General features: G+C 46.4%; 1 long non-coding RNA gene across 1 annotated transcript; it reads right to left on the reverse strand.

Annotated features, from left to right (window-relative positions):
- Positions 1-1,560: 1,560 nt before the first annotated feature.
- Positions 1,561-19,349, reverse strand: LOC148005966 (uncharacterized). Its single transcript, XR_015620411.1, has 5 exons — positions 19,118-19,349; positions 11,631-11,763; positions 6,399-6,527; positions 3,090-5,713; positions 1,561-3,013 (listed from the first exon to the last, which is right to left on the reverse strand). It is a non-coding gene; the product is annotated as an uncharacterized LOC148005966 (long non-coding RNA).
- Positions 19,350-21,844: the final 2,495 nt, after the last annotated feature.

Below are 21,844 nucleotides of genomic sequence, written 5' to 3' on the forward strand. Positions count from 1 at the left end.
TGAAGTAATGTCCCAGAGAGCTGACAGTGAAGAGAACAAGTCATTTAAAAACAGCATGAGCTCAGATTATTAAGAATCGTTCCTCAGGAATGATTTAGGCTTCCATTCAATGTTTTACCTTGTCTGTGTGGCAGACTAAATATGCCATGTTGAGGTTTGGTCTGCCTCCTGAGCACTGGGATTAAAGGCGCCACTGCCCACCTGTGATGCTTGGTTTTAATTGGCAATGTTACGCAGTCTAGAATCACCTGAGAAGAGATTCCCACGGATGGACTGCCACACTGAACGTAACTATCAGAATGTCTTAAAATGTCAATCACATGGGGTCCTGGGATATATGTATATATATGTATATATGTGTATATATATATTCATATATATGAATGAAGGTAAGCTGAACCTAGAGACAAACCCTTTCTCACCTAAATTTTTGCCAGGGTATTTATCACAACATGAATGAAAATAAGGCACCAGGCTTAAATTTATTTTCTATTTGAATACAATGTGTAACTTCTGTTTTCTTGTACCAGTTGAAAGATGTTCTAACTTTGGAAAACCTGAGCAACTGCTTATAGGCGGTCAAACTGGTGAGCATGTTCTTAAGTTTGAATGCTGCCAGGGCTACAGAGTGAATTGCAGGCCAGCCTGGGTTCTCAATAAGATCCTGCCTCAAAATAAAAAGGCAAAGGGCTAGGAAGGTGGTTTAGAAGTAAGGTGTCTGTCTAGTATGTATAAAGTCCTAGTTTCTATCCCCAGCGCACGTGTGCGCGCGCGCACACACACACACACACACACACACACACACACACTCACACACTCTACACAAAATAATCAAACTGTAAACTAGTATAATATTTATTTCCATGTCTGGTTGGTACCTGAGGACTAACTTGAAGGGACTATATAAACACAGTGCTTTTAGTGCATGTATTTGTGTGTGTCTGTGCATGTTTGTGCACACATATGCATGTGTTCATGCATATTTATGTGTACACATGTGTGCATGTGCGAGCATGCATGTGTTTGTGTGTGTACACATATGTGTATGCCTCTGTGTCTATATATGTGTATGCATTTACATGTGTGTACAGTTTCAACAAGAGACTTTATTCTGTCACATTCTTTTTCTCCTGTGGTTCCTACAGGGGAAGCTGGCTTAGGCTATTTATCTTCCCCCCAGGTGGTGATTAAAGTCTTTTCCTCAAGTATACAAAATTAATTTCACGATGGAAAGCTGTAATCTCGTCCCCTGATCTGTCCTTTGAGAAGTGCATCAAGGGAGGAGGTAAAACCTCAAAAACAAAGGCCATATTTATATTCTAGTGCCACATGGTGCAGACTGAGAGGGATCAAAGTATTCGTGTTGCAAGAATCTTTCTTACTGCAGAAGAGGCTCCTCGGAAAGCGCCTCTTTGGAGCTCTCTTCAAAGCCAAGAATGATCACTGCAGCCAGAAGATCAGAGTTTGCATGCTACCATTTAGACTACGGCATGCTTGTTTTGGGTGGTCTAAAAGATCCATTCCATTTTACATTATGGACACAATTGTAAAAGAGATATTCACACTGTAACAGCATTTAGTAGATTCTCGTTTATTCACACTGTAACACCATTACACCATTACCATAGTAGATTCTCGTTTCCCCTGAATCCTGTGATATGGGTAACGGGGGTGGATACGAGGGAGGTCATGACGATGCGAATAGAGGTTTGTGTGTATGCACGTGTCTGCTTTGGTGGGAATATTTTAAGAACTCTTTTTTTTTTTTTTGGTTCTTTTTTTCGGAGCTGGGGACCGAACCCAGGGCCTTGCGCTTCCTAGGCAAGCGCTCTACCACTGAGCTAAATCCCCAACCCCTTAAGAACTCTTATGACCTTAAATTTCTAGGAACATTTTGGTAATTCTGCCCATGCCCTACCACTGACGAACATCTAGAAGCCAAGCACTGGCTAGGTTGAAGGGTTTTGTGAGGTACATAATACATGGCTTTGCTCTTATAGGGTTTTTAGTCTATGGAAAATGCGCTACAATTCTGCAATGCACTGCAAAGACAGACAGTGGTATACAATTTTAGACCCTGGCTCAGCAGTTAAGGGCACTGACTGCTCTTCCAGAGGTCCTGAGTTCAATTCCCAGCAACCACGAGGTGGTTTAGAACCATCTGTAATGTGATCTGATGCTCTCTGCTGATGTGTCTGAAGACAGCCACAGTGTACGCATACATATAAAGTGGAAAACAGGCACACAACCATCAGAGAGGACAGCAGGGCAGAGGTCACAGCTCATATACCTGCCCTAAAGGGAGAGAAAGCAGCCCAAGGGTCCAGAGGAACCAGGGCAGCTGACTGTGGCTGGAGCTGAGAGGATGATGGGAAATGTTCCCAGGAGGAGTCACCCAGGCGTTGGTGTTCATAGCTAGGACTGTGACGTCGCTGGATATTCTTAGAATGGCCAGAGAAATACCCATAGGGCCATAAACACAGAATGACCTTCAAGTTGCTAAGAGGGGAGAGCCAAGCATGGTGACATGCCCGTGAGCCCAGCACTCAAGAGGCCTAGGAAGGGAGACAGAGCATTTAAGGATGCCCCGGGTACACAGTGTATTTCAGACCAGCCTGTGCTGCAGCGTGAAACCCTAACCAAAGGTAAAACAAAGCAATGAAAGACTGCTGTCAGGAGAACACAGTGGAATATATGTCATTTAAAAGATGTCATTTACTGTTACTGCAGTCTAGGTGGCAGGTGACACTGAAGGGGGATGACAGCAGGGATGTTAAGATGATGTGAGAAGGGAAAAGGCAGAACCAAGCTGCCTGTCCATCAAGCCACCTGTCCATCACCAGGCCATCTGTCCGTCAGGCCACCTGTCTATCATTAAGCCTCCTGTTTATCAGGCCACCTATCCATCATCAGGCCTCCTGTCCATCATCAGGCCTCCTGTCCATCATCAGGCCTCCTGTCCATCATCAGGCCTCCTGTCCATCATCAGGCCACCTTCCTATCATCAGGCCACCTATCCATCATCAGGCCTCCTGTCCATCATCAGGCCTCCTGTCCATCATCAGGCCACCTTCCTATCATCAGGCCACCTATCCATCATCAGGCCACTTGTCCGTCATCAAACTGCCTGTCCATCAGGCTGCCTGTCAATCATGCTGCCTGTCCATCAGGCTGCCTGTTCATCAGCATATGAACAAGGCGTGATGCAGACATGCAGCACAACAGTTATAAAAAGGAACCATGTACTGACTCTAACATAAGTGAGCCTCAGAAAAATCATATAGAAAAGAGAAGCCAGATGCTAAAGGTCAAATGGATCACTTTTTTTTTTCATATCTGGCAACTTGACACTGGATGCTCTACCACGGAGTCACATCCAAGCCCTCTCCTACTTTCTCTTTTGAGACACTGTCACTAAATTGCACAGTCGGGTCTGGAACTTATGATCTTCCTGACCTAGCCTCCCAAGTAACTTGGATTATAGGCCCGCATCACCAGGCCCAGCTATACATTAACTATTTCATGTGATTAGAAGGGATTACGCGGTATGGCCTTGTGGAGGAAGTATGTCACTGGAGGTGAGCTTTTGAGTTTCAAAAGCTCAAGCCAGGCCCACTGTCACTCTCTTCCTATGGCCTGTGGATCTGAATGTAAAAACCTCAACTACTATGTCTGCCTGAGTGGTACTATGCTCCTCACCATGATGACAATGGACTAACCCTCGGAACTGTAAGCCAGCACCAATTAAATGTTTTCCTTTTTAAGAGTTGCCTTGGTCATGGTGTCTCCTCACAGAAACAGAACAGTGACTAAGATAAAACTAGAAGATTGTCGTGAAGGGCATTGTGAATAAATACAGTGTCACTTCCTTGTACACTCTTAAATGACCAGCTTAAAAACATCACAGATGGGGCTGGAGAGAGGGCTCACTGACTGCTCTTCCAGGGGTCCTGAGTTCAATTCCCAGCAACCACATGGTGGCTCACAATCATCTGCAATGGGATCCGATGCCCTCTTCTGGTGCGTCTGAAGATAGTGACAGTGTTCTCATATACATAAAATAAATAAAAATTTTTTAAAAATATCACAAGACATACTCACAGTAGTCCTAAAGGAGCAGTTACTTATATACCCACCAACTAACAGGCTTGAACAGTCATAAACCTAAAACAGTCAGCTAAAGAAACAAAAGCATTATTGTTTAAATATAATGAAACACTGCACATGCTACCTCATGGGTGAACATTCAAATCACTATGCAGGGCTCAGTGGATATTGTGTGGTTCCATTTATGGGGGAAAAAAATTTCCTGATCAGAGAAAGCCACACAAATTGTCGAAGAAGCAGGAATGGTGAGCAGCAGAGGGAGGAAGGGAGGGAGGGAGAAAGGGAGGGGAGGAGGGAGAAAGGGAGGGAAGGAGGGAAGAAGGGAGGGAGGGAGGGACATTGGGTAGCAGCGAGTAGGTACAGGGTTTCTCAGGGTGGGAGAATGAATGTGTTCTGGAATGGATGATGCAAACTGTTGTGGGTGCACTAAAGTCTTCTGCGCCTACCTCTGTCTTCCTCAATCAAGTTAAGACCACAGCTGCACAAAGTAAACTGCTGACTATGACAGAGAACGCTAAACACCATACAAATCAGTTTTAAAATCCACTGTGTGGTGCTGGGTAAAAATTGCCTCTGAGGAAGGAGTGATATCATATTCCCTACTATGCAGAGATCATCAACTTTGGAGAATCACTCCACAGTGTGAATTTAGGCAACCGCTAATCTTGCACTTCATTGTGAAGAAGGGACGAGGGCCGGGAGGATTTACAACAAAGCAGGTACGTAGATAGCATACAATAAAAACCGAGTTAGCCAAAGTATTAGGAATTGGAGGTTCTGTTTAATCGGCTACGAAGTAGCCAGAAGTTCTCTTCATTTATTATTACAATTACCGATTAATTTGCATCACTTCCTTTTTGATAACGGACGTACTCGATACGGTTACTAACTCAGAGACTAGAAAGCACCAGGGCTACTGTCAGTTAACGAAAGCCGATGCTAGCTCACAGACCTGTAGCCATGGAGATGGAACACTCTTTCAGCAATATGTGGGCTGTCCCTAGATGTGAGTGACATAAGACACTGAGTGTGTTCATGTGTTTGACACCAAGGCTGGTTTGCCACTGCTCTCTTCACTGAAGTGAAGACAGAAAGTCTGGTTCACACTAAGATGGCTATCGAGAATCCACTAAGGTCGTTTAAATGAGAAACGTCTCCCATAGGCTCAAGCATTCAAACACTTGATCCCCAGTTAGTGGCCCTGACTGGGGAGGTTATGAACCTTCAGGAGGTGCAGCCTTTCTGGAGGAAGTCACTGGGAGGTGAGATTCGACAGTTTATATGTAGCCTCACCCCACTGTGCTACCCTGTCTGTTTTGTGTTTGTAGTTAAAGATGTGATCTCTCAGCTTCTTGTTCCGGCTGCCTGCTGCTGTGTCTCCCCTGCCATGATGGACTCTCCCCCTGGAGGCAAAAAATAAAATAAATCCCTTCTTTCACAGGTTGCTTTTGGCCGTGGTGCTCTATCGCAGCTCAGAATACAACGGACACAGCGACTCCAGCACTGTAGCTGCTGTGCACACCACACGACACCTCGGCGTTCCGCTTTGCGTCTTGGTGCGCTCGTTCCAAAACTCAGCGTTCTGTCTGTGAGCTACCAGAGAGATCTGAAATGGAAGTCTGGGTCTGAGTAAATTGCATTATTTGTTGTTCTCTTTATCCTTGCAGGTTACTGAGGATTGAACCCAGAGCCTCTTGCAAGATAGGCATATATTTTAACACCGAGCTAGGTCCTCAGTCTTAGGCTTTTCCTTCTTTGTATGCATACCCATGTGTGTGCACGCAAGTACATATGTGTGCATGTACAGTTGAATTCCAGAGGTCAACCTTGGGTGCTGTATCTTAAGGTAGGATCTCTCACTTGGACCTGGGGCTCACTAGTCTGGCTGGCCAGTGAACCCCAGGGATCCCTCTGTCTCTGATGTCCTGTACCACCATACCCTGCTTTTTACACAGTGCTGGTGACAGAATCCAGGTCCTCATGCATACATGGAAAGCACACCAACCTATCTTCACAACTCCCTGGGGGTTGTTTTGAGACATGTTCTCACTCTACCACACGCTTGTCTGAAACTCACTGTGTAGCCCAGGTTGAGCTCAAACTCATAGCAATCCTCCTGCGGTTGTAGGCATGAGCTACCAAGCCCTACCCTGTTCCTATCTTCTTTTTTTTTTTTTTTTTGGTTCTTTTTTTCGGAGCTGGGGATCGAACCCAGGGTTCCTATCTTCTTAATTTTGGGGTGGTTGAACGCTGAACCTTGGCGGGCTGCTACACACAGGTGATTGTCAAACCTTGAGTCCAGCTGCTGTGGGTGGTTGTGTGACGAGAGGGTGGATGGAAGCTCGGCAGAGGGCCGGAGGTTTTTCCATCTCTGGCATCTTGTGACCGGGCTGCAATTCTTCCCAGGAAGGAAGCAACAGCTGCAAGAATGGTGTCTCCATCAGTGTCTCCTCTCCACTAAGAACATAAAACTCTCGGGCCATTAACACTAGGCCCCATTCACCTCGCTTACCCATGATGTATTATTTCCTTTTCAATCACTGCCTATGTTTGATAAGCACAGTCACTGATATTTACACAGAGACATCTCCCCTGCCATGAGAGACTCTCCCCCTGGAAACATCATTGTAATCGCTTCCTTAATACAGTTTAGCCATCCTGTGAGGTTGGTGTCCATCTAAATTAGGACTGGATTTTTTGTTTTTACTATGAGCAGTATAAAACCCATTGTTAGCAGATTAAACCACAAAGCTCTTTATTGTTGGAGATCTCTTCCTTAGGAGATCCGGAGATAAGGGGACGAGGAAGAGTTAGGTAGATAGATTGCTTCCAGAGGCCAAGGCACTTTGGTACTTCTGCGCTGTCATCTTTAGTGTGACAATGTCCTCTCGCATCCTTAAAATGGATGCTGTGCACTATCATGTCCCAATAACTGCATCAGAAGCCAGGGGACAAAGGCCCAGGAGCTTTCTATCAGTGTGTCCCTCTTACCTGAGAGAAAATGCCTCTTGGAAGTTTTTCCCTTCAGGCTCACTGGTCATGGTTCAGTCACATGACTTCCTGTAACATCGACATCACCAATAGGGATCACTGCCTGGCTCTCTGTGACACTCATCTGCTGACCTGATCAAAACTGGAATTCGGTCTATCCTCGTCCCTAACGAGGAGCAAGACAGACGTGGTCATCGGGCAGGCAGACTCAGCTGGGCATTTATTTGACAAGTGAGGGAACGGAGGCTCAGGAGATTAGCTATGGTCAAGTTGTAATGACAAGGCCAAGCCTCTCCTGATGAGTCTGCTTCGAGAGCCCTTCACAATGCCCTGACGTATTCGGGCTGGAACTTGCAAAAGACTGAGGGGTTGGAGATCACATCAAATGGAACTTATATTGAAAGTATCAGGAAGACCGGTCTCTAACAGCAGCTAGTAATATTGGAAGGTGTCAGAGCCACTAGCCTACGACAATGCTGGTCTGATTAAATTCGAGTATGACTAAAGGTTATCTTAGTTTTGTGCTTGAAAATGGAGATTAAAAAGAAAAAAAAACCCCACAAAAACAAAGGGACATCTTTAAAGAAAGCAAATGTTTATAATCCCGTTTTGGGTTTTTTTGTTGTTGTTGTTTTGTTTTGTTTTTTGTTTTTTGGTTGTTTTTTTTGTTTTTTTTTTTTTTGTTTTTTTTTTTTGCAAGCTTTTGTGGCCTTTTCATTATGTCCCTCATCTTTGCAGAAACGGCTAATTTCTTTTGAATGCCGTATACTGGAAAAATCTAAAGTGCTCATCAGATAAACCAACTTAAAAGAACCTCTACTGACTTCTCTTTACGAAATGCACCGAGTATCTGACTTGCTACTGATAAGGTCTCTTTAAGCAGCGTTATAATTAAGCCCACACAGACAGCGCTGTTTCTGAGAGTGCAGCTGGACTGAGGCGCATGCGCATTGGGTCTGGGGGCGAGGACTTCCGCTGCATCTCAATGACCATGTGTGGCCTATGTGCAGCCACCCATCCTGCTCTCTTGACACAGTTGTTGATGTCACAAGCCACTTGCCCATTCACCTCAGTGTGCCCCAGTGGATTAATTTATGAGACACCTTCACTGAGCTTTGGGTCTGGTCATTCTTCCTGTTTCTGATCAGGAAAAAAAAATGCTGAGAAAACCAAAGTGGTATCCTTCTCCCAGCATGGAACCCCACCTCAGACTGCTTGAGTCAGCCAAAGTGGGGGAGGAAAGCAACAGCATGTAGCATAGAGAAAGAGATGGGGACAAAGGAGGCTGGAAAGGGCTGAGCCCTCAGGCCAGGCTTCCAAACCTGGCCATGCTACTCCTGGTTTTCCTCAGTTTCCCCTTATACAAAACTGGGTATCACAGAACCTGCCCTGAATACAGATTATATTTTAAAATGATATTTAGTAAAATCTGAATGCATTGTGGATCTTAGAGTTATCATTACAAGCCTTTTAGTGAACAATAAACAGACTGTTGGCAGGAATGATTCTGCCTGCACTGTTATAGTTAGAGGGGTTTGTAGATATACAAGGATACATGTGCTTTAATTTTTAATGCCTCATAAAGCACATAACTTTGTGTGGGGCTGGTGGGCAGGGGTTAGCACAAAGGAGAATGAAAGGCAAGCAACCTGGGTTGTTGTACACAGAAGCCAAAGGTGGCAACCCCATCCCTCTGGCTTTCCTGCAAACAGATTCTTTTACAAATGTGGTTTTTGGTATGCAAATCACTGTATGCAGATCTCTGTGTGCAAAATACAGCATAGAAAAATGGCCTCCCTGCCAAAGAAGATAGGAGATGTTGGCTACCATGGAGTGAAATGGTAGCAAATCCCGGATGCCTTCCCCTACTGCTCTTTCTAACAATGTATGGGGTGAGCAGATTTTTGGCGTGCTAAACTGAACTATTTTGGCTTTAGGTTGTGTGTTCTTGTGATAAAAGTGTGCTTATTGAAGCCTGTAACTACTTTTTGAAGCCATAATAATGTGTCGTGGTATTTAATTTAGCATTTCACAACAGCATACCACCTCCAGCTAGCAAAACCGCTTGTTCTGAAATCACAGATGGCTTCACATCTGAGGGTAGGGCTGCTTGACTTGTGTGCTTCCTACTTTCTGCAAAGAATTGTGCTTACTCAGAGACTTCATTTTACATTTCAGAAAAAAAATGTTTCCTAATTAATGTAGTCCTTAGTAAGTGGAAGAAAGGCACGTCATATTAGAATATTCTTTCTTCCGGAGAACAGGCGAAGCTAGCACTGAATTCTCAAGGCAACATTTTATCACTGAGGCAGAATAATAACATGCCTCTTTCCTGGTGTTCCTTACCAATTCCAAAGCCTTTCCCCATTGGCTCCTTTCAGGAGAGGAGGTGAAATACAAATGTATTCCAAGGTCACTTGTGACAGGGCCTCTGGTCTCCCAGACTTGGATTAATTTTATCCACAATTATGCTCAAGAGACCAACCACTGTAGCCCCGGATCACATGCCTTTCCCTAGTCTTACCTTTCCCTTACACGCAAATATTTTTTGCTTATGTGGGGTGTTTCAAACTTGCCACCTTACCAAATGAGATGCTCATTAATTTTCCAAAAATGAAGTTTCATTTAAAAGCATTCTCGGGACAGTGCACACGTCTGAGAGCAAAGCTAACAAGTGTGAGACTGTCGCCCCCCCCCCACCCCTCTTGGTGGCTGGAGAAGAGGGAAAGGAAATCTTCCCGGGGACACTTGTTCACATAGTCATTCATGCATTCGCTGCTTTGTGCGTGCGCTCATTTATGCATTCATTCATGCGTGCATTCGTTAGCTTGACTTCCTGCTTACTATGCGTTGGTTATTGCCTTGGGCACAAGAACACAAAGGCAGAACTATCCCCAGCTATTGTTCAGTGCCTCCCAGAAGAGGCAAATGCACAGCTACGGTGGAAGTGTGCACCACACACCCAGGTGTGCACAGGTCGGGTTGTGCACTCTATCATACAGGCAACCATGGAGAGCTGCTCCGATGTTGACGAAGCTTTGGAAGCTGAACAGATGTGGTCCAGATGGGTGGGGAGGTGGGGGTGAGGCTGCCCTGAAGACAGAGGCTGGTGACCGTGAAAAAGAAGGTCTGGTGACGGTGACTTGAGCTGCCACGGCTGGAAAAGTCTTTCAGTTGAGAAATCTCTTAGAGCTAAAAATAGAGGGTGGGGGCATGGGGAAGAGTCTCAACTATTTGTGTGTCTGTCTCGTCCTTCAAGGTTTCTATTACATGACCCATGTTCAGTCACCTATGGCTTGACCAGATAGCTATCATAACCTGTGACCAGTCAACTTGTCTCCAGCTTCTTCCTGCACTAATCTCAAGGTTCTGAAGTGCCCACCCCCACCCATTTGAAACCACGCAGACAAAATCAACCTGTGGGTCTCGACCCCTTTGAGGTCACGTATCAGATATCCTGCATATCAGATATTTACATTATGATTTATAACCGTAGTAAAATTATGAAGTAGCAATGAGATAATTTACTGTTGGGGGTCCCAGAACATGAGGAGCTCTCTTAAAGGATTGCGGCATTAGCAAGGTTGAGAACCACTGGGCTAGAATGGTATCCTGCTCTGACATGGTCCCTCCTGACCACTGCCTCTGATCTGGAGGATCTTGGCAGTTGGCCAAGGTACCAGAGAACAGCCTGGAAAAAAGATGCTTCGTGTGTTTGGGGTCTCCCGGAAGTCCGTACACCCAGCCTGCCGCAAAGCCTTCAAACTGCATTCACAAATTCACGCTGTGCATAGCCACCTTCAAGAACATAGAGGAGAGGTGTGAAGGACAGTGGGACTTTGTAAATATTTGCAACTGGAGCCAGTTCAGTGGTACCTGGGGCTATGTTCTCCTGCCAGGCCCAGGTAGAAATGGCTTGCATTTGCACTACTCAGAACATAGCATAATGAGTCCACAGGATATGATTTGTATTACGAAATGTCATTCGGTAGGCCTTAATGAAATTATTCTAGATGCAAGCCAAAGTCTCCACACATGCTGTGGAATCATGCAGAAAGCCAGCCGTTGCAAAAGTGGCCATCGAAGCCAAGGTCGAGAAAACCATGTGGGTGTGACCATAAACATTAGATTAAGAAGTCTGGGGTATGGGCTCATGACTAGAATTTGTCTGAGGCCCAGGATCAGGAAACATTTTCCTTCTCGCATATTCCGAACAGAAGAGAGATCTAACACCAGGAATCTAGTGGGGCCTCTTGCTGCTCATCCCCACCCCCAAGAAGATAAACACTTGAAAGTCTGCCCAGATCTTGTAATCTTATTAATCTAACAAAGAGACTCAGTAGCTGCCTCAACCAGGGGGATTGGTGTTTACCATGTAATTTGCAACAAGCTGATAAACACACCCAGGCTGCAAGTAGGCAGGCACTTGGCAGAAAATGGTGGGAAAGGATTAAGACTAAAGTTTCTGGGTGTTTGCTCACCTCCCCTGCCTCTGGCCTCCCTACCTCTGCCATCTCCCAGTTCAAAGGTACCTTTGTACGTGGCTTCTTCTGCTCTTGCCCTCCAAGGATCTGCCCCATGCTCCTGGTTGAGAGAGAGGTAATCTTGCTGGGCAGCTCTGGCTTCTGTGTTGTGGTAGACCTTAGCTTTTCTTCTCCCTTTGGTCTGTAGGAACAATGAAGTTTTTCAAGAGGATTAAAGGCTGGTTCCACATAGACCAGGTTTCACACAACAGTGAACCTTTGGTGAATGCAGGAGAGAAAGAACTTGTGGGGTGAGTGGGAGTCAAGTAGGTGAGGTAGTGAGTTAAGGTAAGTCAGTCAGTCAGCACAGGGGTGCTGCCCCAGGCTTGGTCCAGGCATCCCTTCCTAAGGAGGCCAGCAGATCTGCAGCCAGCTCTGGGGTCAGCCCAGGTCTCATTCCTTTAAATCACAAGCCCGCCCCCCTTGACTTTGTCTCCCACCGAGACCAGCTCGTGTGAATGAGATTCAAGACAGAAAGTACCCAGTGTGCTCTGAGACACAGCACTAACACAGATACAGATATATCAAATGCTTCAATGAGTCAAGTCCTCACAGCAAACCTATAAATTAGAAACAGAGCCTTGGAGAATCTAAACAACATTCCTGAGGTCACACAGCTAAGAAGGGTCAAGTCTTGCTGTAGGGGCTTAAACAGAAGCCTGTTTGGTCCTTGCAGAGCGCTGGGTGCTGTGTAGGCATAAATTCTTTTGCAACTTACCACCCAGCAGGGGTAGTGGAAGAGAAAAGTTGTTAGGATATGGGGGAAGTGGATCCGTTCACCAACAGTTCTTTGGGGGTGAGCTTGATCTTCTTTCTCAGCAGTTCAGTCCTGTAGCAAACACCAAATGCAGCTCAGCAGCTGCAGACCAGTCCTCTCAGCAGACAGACACCAGGCATGAACCAGCAGCTGCAGACCAATCTTGAAACCGCAAAGCTCGCCAACTGGCCTGAGGTGAGGCCACAGAAGCGGCAAGCTCACAAGCAGGAGCCTCACAAGCAGTTCTTTGGCAATTTTCTCTCAATGGCTGCATTACCAGAGTTGAGTTCAACGCTGTGGAAGGCGAACCATGAATGTGTAGTGTTACCAAAAAAGAGCGAGGTGAAGCAAACCAGACCAACGCTCGGTGCTCATCTCCCACTGTCCCTGGGGTCATGTTTATGTCCACCGCAGTTCTTTCACATGCTTGCTATATCAAAACATCTTCTCACTTTTGTCTGCTTCATGAGAACATTCTTCCCTGTGTCTGCTCCAGCAGAACATCCTTTCACCTGTGCGCCCCAGCAAAACATCTTTCCAAAGAAACTAGAAGTTTCCACCTCACGCTGTGTGGAAGTCTTACCTCCTTCCAACGCTGTCATTTCTAGTGTCTGCTTCTATATCCCTACCTGTAACTTCTGCCCTTGTCACATACCTACTTGGGTTTGATTTTGGAGCCGTTGACCTTGCCCAAAATGTGCTCTCAAGCCCTCTCATTCTGCTTCTGCAGGCCCTCTCAAGAGTATGTGGCTCACATGGAAATGCACAAGATCCTAGTAGTTAGGTTGTTGTTGCTGGCGTTCAACACTGATCAAAAGATGCTTGGGGAGGAAAATGGTTTATTTTATCTTACAGCGTACAGCTCATCCAGGGAGGCTAAGGCAAACCTAGAGGCGAGAACGGAAGCAGAGACCATGCTGCTCACTGGCTTTGCTCAGCTGATTTACTCATACAACCCCGTCACCTGTTCAAGGGTCACATTGCCCACAGAGGGCTGGGCCCTCCCACATCAATCATTAATCAAGAAAATGCCCCCTAGACTGGCTCGTAGGCCAATCTGATGGAGGGAACTGCTCAAGTGAGGCGCCCTCTTCCCAGGTGACTTAGTGTCAATATTCAGTACATACAGGCTACCAAATATATGTTTATTTAAACATGAGAAGTTCCGTATATGCTAAGGGCTGTCTTTGTCGTAGTCCCAGGCTTAAGGTTTAGAGTACTGATTGTTCTTGCAGAGGGCTTGGGTTCGATTCCTAGCTCTGACATGGTGGCTCAGAGCCATCTGTAACTCCAGTCCAGGGGATTCATTGCCCGCTTGACCTTCCTGAGCAGCAGGTATGTACATAGTGCACATACATGCATGTAAGCATGTCGACAATCAGGCACATCCATGGACAGCTAAAAGGGACTACAGTCATACATCTTCACAGACAGCTCTCGAGGGACCCGGTGATGAGACATGTCATCTCTAGTGGCCCAAGAGGTGACAGCATCTCTCCTATGTCTGTTCCTTTGCACATGTGCCATGGCCCTGTCATGTCCCTTTACGCATGCTCCACAGGCCTAAGAAAAGCCTTGTTCTTCTCCCTGCCCCCCCCCTCCTCTCCTCCCTTCCCAATAAACCTCCCATGTGAGATCTGCTGCATTGTGTGATTTGTTTAGGACTCACCACTCAGTTCTAACAGAGCAAAACACTCATATCCATAAAAGAAATAAATATTTTAATTTTTTAAAAAAAAGATGGAGCTGATGATGAGTTGACTAAGGGATGGTTTGAATATGCTTGGCCCAGGAGGTGTGGCCATGTTGGAGTGGGTGTGGTCATGTTGGAGTGGGTGTGGCCTCGTTGGAGTGGGTGTGGCCTCGTTGGAGTAGGTGTGTTACTGTGGGCATGGGCTTTAACAGCCTTGTCCTAACTGCCTGGAAGCTAGTATTCTCCTGTTTGTCTTTGGAACAAGAAATGGAACTCTCAGCTCTTCCTACAGTGCGCCTGCCTGGATGCTGCCACGCTCCCACCTTGATGATAATGGACTGAACCTCTGAACCTGTAAGCCAGCCCCAATGAAATGTTGTCCTTAAAAGAGTTGCCTTGGTCATGGTGTCCGTTCACAGCGGTAAAACCCTAAGACAGGAGGTAAGCGTGCATCCACTAAGTCTGATGACCTAAGATCCCCAGAACCCATGGGGCAGAAGGAAAAACCCAACTTTCACAAGTTTTCCTGTGTTTTACACACACAGTAAGTAAGTGCAGAAACAAGTTAAAACAAAACCAGGTAGGTGTGGAGCTTACACATAGGAACATAGTATTCGCCAAACTAAAACATAAGATACAGGGAGAGGCCCTTCTCCCTGGCAAGGGCAGCATGCATTCCAAGAGTCTCATTTTTTTTGTGAGTATAGTGTAACCACACCTAAATTTCTGCCCCTTTTAAAGTCTTTCCCTTTTACTTTTCTTACCTCCTTTGAGAGTCTTGATTATGCTTCTGTGTTTACTGTTGGAAAAGTGTTTTTTACTCAGAATGAATTTTAGTCATGTGCACACATGCACATATGGGCACGCGCGTGCGCGCACACACACACACACACACGCACACGCACACACACACACATACATACACACGGCATGAGTAAACTCTTCCTGTCCCACCCACCTCTGAAATCTAAGTAGACAATTTAGGTGGTGACTCTCCAGGCAGGAGGGAGCCAGGTACACCTTTTGTCTTCTGCCTGGCCTGGACCCCACAGAGCTTTCTCAGCAAGGCATGATAATTACCCGTAATTGTGGCAGGCTCAGCTATGAGCCGAACTCATCCTTCTAAAGACACGGTGCCTCTGCGTGGGGCATGCTACCTCTCCTGCGGCCCATAGTTTCACAGGCAGGTACCTGGCAAACTCATTAAATTCAACTCCGAATGAAAATCACAACAGCCAAGGGCAATATTTTGGAAATAAACCTGATTGGAGTGAAAGTAACAGAGGACTTAAGGCCTCAGGAGTGATGTAAAAAGGAACGGAAAACGTCAGAACACCTCTTCCTAAATCAGTGACTGACTCCATCCCGGCAGCTTGGTCCTTTCCTGAAGCCAGCCTGCCGCGGCACATCCATCGCCCGCAAACATCACATCGGTCTCCTGCCACAGAAAGCGACTGACATTTCCTCCCGACTTGTGTCCTGTTGCCCCTCAGCCAACGCGCCTGCCAGGCTGCGTTAAGGGAGAGGTGACGCGGCTGACACAGATGGCGGTGATGTCTGCTGCCCAGGCTGTGGGAGGCGACGAGGAGCAGCCCCACTGTGAAGTCCACTCATCCTAGACATGGGTGCTCCCTCCACCTGGGCTCTCAGCAGACAGAGAAGCTGCCAGAGCTGGCCACCTATTGCAAATGTTTCTCCACGAGAGGAAGTAGGGTAAAGGCAGCTAAGAAGCTGAATCTGTGCTGTTTAGGGCACACTCAGGTCTACGCCCCATGAGTGCAGTTCTCTGAAAGCCTGTCTGGGATGCTCCTCATATAACAAGTCTTTTCAGGGTAGCCTAGTGTCTCAGCCACAAGAATACGTAACAGGAATTATGGTGGAGCCTAATTCTGTATCTACTGTACTCACTGTGCCGCTGTGCCCCTCAGCAGTAGTAGCAAGGGTGGTTTCCTGCCTGGCTAGGACTTCTGAGGGGTATGGGGTTCCCTGTTTGGTGCCATGGATCCAGGGACAGTTTTGGATTCCGATTCCAGGCCAGCCTTAAAGAAGGCTCTTCAGTTTCTCCAGGGTCTGTTCCCTGGTAGGCTGGGGTGACAGCTTCACCTTTCTTTAAGAAAAAAAATAGTAAAAAGATTTACTTCATGGGGCTGGAGAGATAGATCAGCAGCTAAGAGACTGGCTGCTCTTCCAGAGGACCTGGGGATTAATCCTAGTACCCACAGCTCACAGCTATCTGTAACTCCAGTGAGGATCCAACACCCTCACCCAGACATACATGAGGCAAAACACCAATGCACTTAAAATTAAAATGAAAAATTTTTAAAAAGACTGACTTCATTTTAAAATCATGTGTATGTATGTAGACACGTGCATATATATGAGTACAGGTAATGCTAATCCCAAAGATTCAAGGAGACAGACCGCTGACCCAAGTTGTCACAATCAAATTAATTAAAGCAAGCCATTAATTAAAGAAAGCTTTTATTTGTGTACGTGGGCTCTTCCCCCTATGGCGAAGTTGGGGAGATCAGCATTGGACACAAGAAAGACAAGGTTTTTATAGCTCAGGGTGAGCCAAATTTGGAGGTGGGGAACACACAGGGTTACAGGAACAGAACAAAAGCATACCAAGTTAGTCATAAGGACCTTCCAAAACAGACATGATTGCAAGGTGTCATAAAGTAGTCATGACAACAGGTAATCATAACAACCTTTGGCAACAGAGGTAGGGTTACGAGGTGATAACAGATTTTAAAAGCAAACACATGGCTGTCATTCCTGGAGCAGGAATTAAATTAAGGCAAAGCCCAATCCTTGAGAAACGAAGGATTAAATCAGACACAGGAACAAGCCTAGTTTGTCTTTACTATAAGATGGCTTTCAGCCTAAGAAGAAGGCAGGCTGGTTCATCAGTACCTGTAGAAGCCAGAGGCTTTGAGGCTTTGATCTCCTGGAGCTGGAGTGGCAGAAGGTGCTAGACCACCCACATGGGTACTGTGGACCGAACTCAGGTCCTCTGCAAGAGTGGTGTGCTGTGGAGCCATCTCTCCCGCACCTAAAATATTCTTAAATTACACTGTATGTATCATTTGTGTGTGTGAGCATGCTATGTAAGGGGAAAAGACCAGGGTTAGAAGGCAGGGTTACACAACTCCTCACTTGTGGGCGTTCCCATTCACATGAGCAAAGGTGACTTTTCCCCTGCAGGGCTCAAGGGCAGGAGGGCTTAGCACAGCCATTTTGGGAAGCCAACAGTGCTTAGCACCCCAGCAACTATGAGAATAGCTGGCGAGAGCTTAGGTCTGTAACATGCGGGAACGAAATCTACAGGAAAGTCGGAGCCTTTAGACAGCACAGGCTCTTCAGATATTATTATCACTCTATAAATAGCTCACGCCCACCGTGTATCAGGTGCCACATGGGAAATACTAGAGTTGGCTGGAGATTTTCTTAAAAGACACATAGCAGTACCATATGCCACTCATCTCGGATAATATTTATGTACATGCCGGAGAAGCGAAGATTAGCTGTGTCAATATGTATAGAAAAACCCCACAAAAGATTCTGTGGGGCATGTATTATCCACACTTACCACCAAAGTATTTGACTGTTTTTTTCCACGTCTTTAAGAGCCTTTCTACCTGTGAGTTGCAGTGAGTCATTAACTTGGCAATAATGAGAGGACTTCCCAGGCCTCGGGGATCTCCTATGGGGGCCATTCAGGTTCTCTGGGGCTAAAAGGAGGTTGACAACATGTTCTAACTATTGTTCACTGATGGGAATTGAATACGGTTCATTCCCTTTCCATAGTAGACCCAAAAGAATAAACGGGGCCTACAAATACGACCCCAAGTGCCAAGTTTATACATAAGCACATGCAAACAGCCAATCAGAACGTGCAGACAGATGGGTGCTAAGGGGCTGAAGTGTGTCTCCCATCGTGCTGTTGAAGCAGTTACTCCAATCTGAAGGTATTTGGAGATCAGGCCTCTGGAGGTAATTAGATGAAGTCACAAGGGTTGGAACTGCCTACTTTTATCTTTCTAAGAATTGGCCATTAGCCAGGCAAATGTCGGCACACAGCTGCCATCTAGCACTTCAGAGGCTGAGGCAGGAGAATTGGGAGTTCCAGCCTGTGCTCTAGAGTGAGAATCTGTCTCAAAACCCACAACCAAACAAACAACTAAAGAGAATCAGATAGTCTGTCCATTCCGTACCCCCAACCCATCCCCTCTCTCCTACACACCCTTCCCTGCTCCCTTCCAGGGAGAATATATTAAAGAGTCAGCCATCTACAAGACATCCCCCAACAGGTCCCTTAGCAGAGTCCAACCATGCTGGCCCTGGATGTCTAGCCTCCTGAGAAGCAAGGAGATACAGGTCCTCTTGTTCAGCTCTTCAGCCCTGGTGGTGTTTTGTCACTGCAGCCTGATGTGACTAATACAATAAGGGTCATATGTCACATGCTTTCATGTTAAACAATGACAAGATCAAACTCGGCAATAGCATTAAGCAGATACACCCGCATGACTGAATCCTGGCAGAAGGCAATTGTTAGGGGCTGAAAGACATAAAGCTATCCGGGAGAATCAGTCCCGAGCTAAAAATACGGGATCGTCCAATTATCTGTAGCCCAGATCAGGATTAAACAGACTAAGTGCCAGTGACATTGAAATCCTGTGACAATGCTGTTGAGGGCGGGCAGACGGGAGGAGGCGAGAGAACAACCGAGTATGGCGTGAATGGCCTCCTCTTTCCTACGCAGTTTCATTCTTAATTGCCAAGTGTCTGCCTGAGCCGGTTATTAGTGAAATTTATTTTTGTGATAAAAGCTCTCTGTTAAATCACAGTTTTAATAACAGTGATGCGAACTAGATTTTGCTGTCATAAAGACACTGAAGCACTTGTAACTTCTGAAAAGGAAAACAGAAGACAAAGAACGGCAGCCTGCTCCAAATGTTCATTCAACCAGGAAGCAGAAAAACAAGCGACTTCATAGGAGTGGAGAACTCAGAATGTCCTTGCTAGGCTATGCTCAGGGCTTACCTGGGCTCCAGGAACCTCAGGGTCTGGATTCAATTTGGCCTCTACACAGCTGTGTGTCCTGGGGCAGATTCCCTTGCCCTCTCTGAGATTTAACTCCCCAGTTGTTAGAGAGAGAGAGAGAGAGAGAGAGAGAGAGAGAGAGAGAGAGAGAGAGAGAGAGAAGTTAAATGTTTTCGGCTCTCCCAGGCCCTTGGAAGGTACAGCTTCACTCAGCAACAGGCAGCCCTGAAAGAGCAACTCTTCTCACAGCAGACAGCAAAGGCTTAGGAATGGAATTAAAGCACAGAGGTCATACGCCCAAGAAAGGGAGCCTCAGTTCACCGCCATTGCTACATTCTCTGTGCAGCGCCAGCCTATGCTGGCACATCATGTGGGTGGCCAGGCACCCCACCACCGAGCCTGGAGAGCCACAGATGGACCAGGATGAAAGAACTGAGGCTTTGAGGAAAGGATGCCTGGCAGAAGGGTAGCCTGAGGAAAGGGCACAGACAAAGGTCCCTCCAGACAGCACCACTTGGGTCCTAGGCTAAGTACTCTGCTCAGAATTCTGCTTCCAAGGACTGGAAAAACCCTAAGCCCAGAGTGCAGAGAAATGCCTCCGCCACACTATCTCACTGCAACAACGAGGTCACCCAAAGAAGCAGTGTAGAGGCTCAACCCCAGCAGTCCTGGGGACACTGGAGCATGGGTGGGTGGCCATAGCAGATGTAACTTCCCAGGAGTCTTGAACAGCGAAGAAGTGTTTCCTCACAGTCCCAGAGTAGGGGCCAGTTTTCCCCGAGGCCTCTCTCCTGGGCTTTGGCCATCTTGCTGGTTTTCATACTTCCTTCTGTGTCCCACGTCCTTCTCTTGTAAGAAACCAGTCTCCCTGGACTTTGGTGACAATGGTGCTTGCCGTGACAGAAAGCTCTGACAGGGAAGAACCAGCCTGCCTTCATCTTAAGACTTAAGGCCATCTTAGAGTAAAGGCAGACTGTTTATGATTAAACCTGTCCCCAAGGATTGGGCTATACTCCACCTGTAACCTTAACTACAAATGGTTCTACACTGCCTATTCCAGAAATAACAATCATATCTTTGTCTAAGAAGCTGTTTATAGCCAGCCATCCTGCAGCCCTACCTTTGTTTCAAAAGGTTGTACGACCACCTATGACTATCTTATTATGACTACCTGTCATTATGACTACCTTATTATGTCACCTTGCAACATGTCTTTGCTTCAGGAGCCCTGTGTAAGACTGATTTGCTATGTGTATGTTCTGCTCCTATGAACCCACTCTTTTTGTCCACCAAATCCCCTTTTTGGGAACCGCCAACCTCTGACCTCTGAGCTATAAAAGCCTTGTCTTCCTCACACCCAATGCTGACCTTTTGAACCCAACCTTAGGATGGAGGCAGCCTGGGTAGTCAAATAAGAAAGCTGACTTTAATTAATTTGGCCATAATGATTTGGGTCAATGGTCTTTCTTCTCTCACCTCTGGGATTAACAGTAACCAAGAGGAGGTAACGTCCTCTGATAAGTTTTGTAAAACTCGGTATGATGCAGTGGGAGGGGGTGCCTTAGCAGGACCTTGCTCCTCCAGGCACCCCCACCCCCGAGGTACCAGCCATTCTATGGGTCTAGTATAAAAAGAAGTTTGTTTGGGGGCATGGGAAGGGTGGTTGAGAAGAGAGTAGAGGCTGAGAAAAAGGGGATGACTGAGAGAGGAGAGAGAGGAAAAATAGGAGAAGAGGCCTGTATCCAAAACAGTTGGATAGAGGAGAAACAGAGAAGGAGGGAGCAGAAAGAGAGAGCGAGAGAGGTGGCCAAACAGTCCTTGTATAGCAAGCCAGGCTGTACCTTGGCTGTTGCTAGATAACTGCTGGGTGGAGCCTAGAAGAAATGCTAACACCCATGTGACCACAAGAGCAAATTACCCAGGAGTGGGAGGAAGTTTTGGGGATGATGGCATGCTCACTCTCTTGATAGTGGCTATCATCAAAGCACCAAAATGCATGCACACACACACACACACACACACACACACATACACACACACACAAACAGAGACACGTACACATACACACATACATACATACACACATACATACATGCACACGCATACACACATACATACATACAAACATACACATACACATGCGCATGCACATACACACATACATACACACAGTACACACACATGCACACACATACATACATACACATACACATGCGCATGCACATACACACAGTACACACACATGCACACACATACACACACATACATACATACATACACACACATACATACACACACATACACACACATACATACACACACATACACACACACATACACACACACACACACACACACACACACACACACACACACAAACACCCCTAGATTAGAAACCTGCTAACATGGTTAAGAAAGTTAGCATTGGTGGACACCGAGAAGCCAATAGTGAGATACCGCCATTCCTTCCCACACAGGTTCCTGAAGGGATCAAGGATTCTGAAGTTCAGAGTTCTTCCGAGAGCCCTTACCTGCCTCAGTCTTGCCTTTGTTTCTCAGGGTGGTTCCTGTGGAATGACAGTATGACATTCATCAAGAGACATTGCCAGCCAGTGTCAATTCTCTCTCTTACCTGCTGGGCCCTCAGCCTACGCATGGCCCACACACAGTGATCCTGAGATGAGGACTCTGGCAAGCACAGCCACCCAGCAATCACCAGCACAGAGA

The sequence above is a fragment of the Rattus norvegicus genome, chromosome 5 (assembly GCF_021556685.1).
Source record: "Rattus norvegicus strain SHRSP/BbbUtx chromosome 5, alternate assembly SHRSP_T2T, whole genome shotgun sequence".
Classification (NCBI taxonomy): Eukaryota; Metazoa; Chordata; class Mammalia; order Rodentia; family Muridae; genus Rattus; species Rattus norvegicus.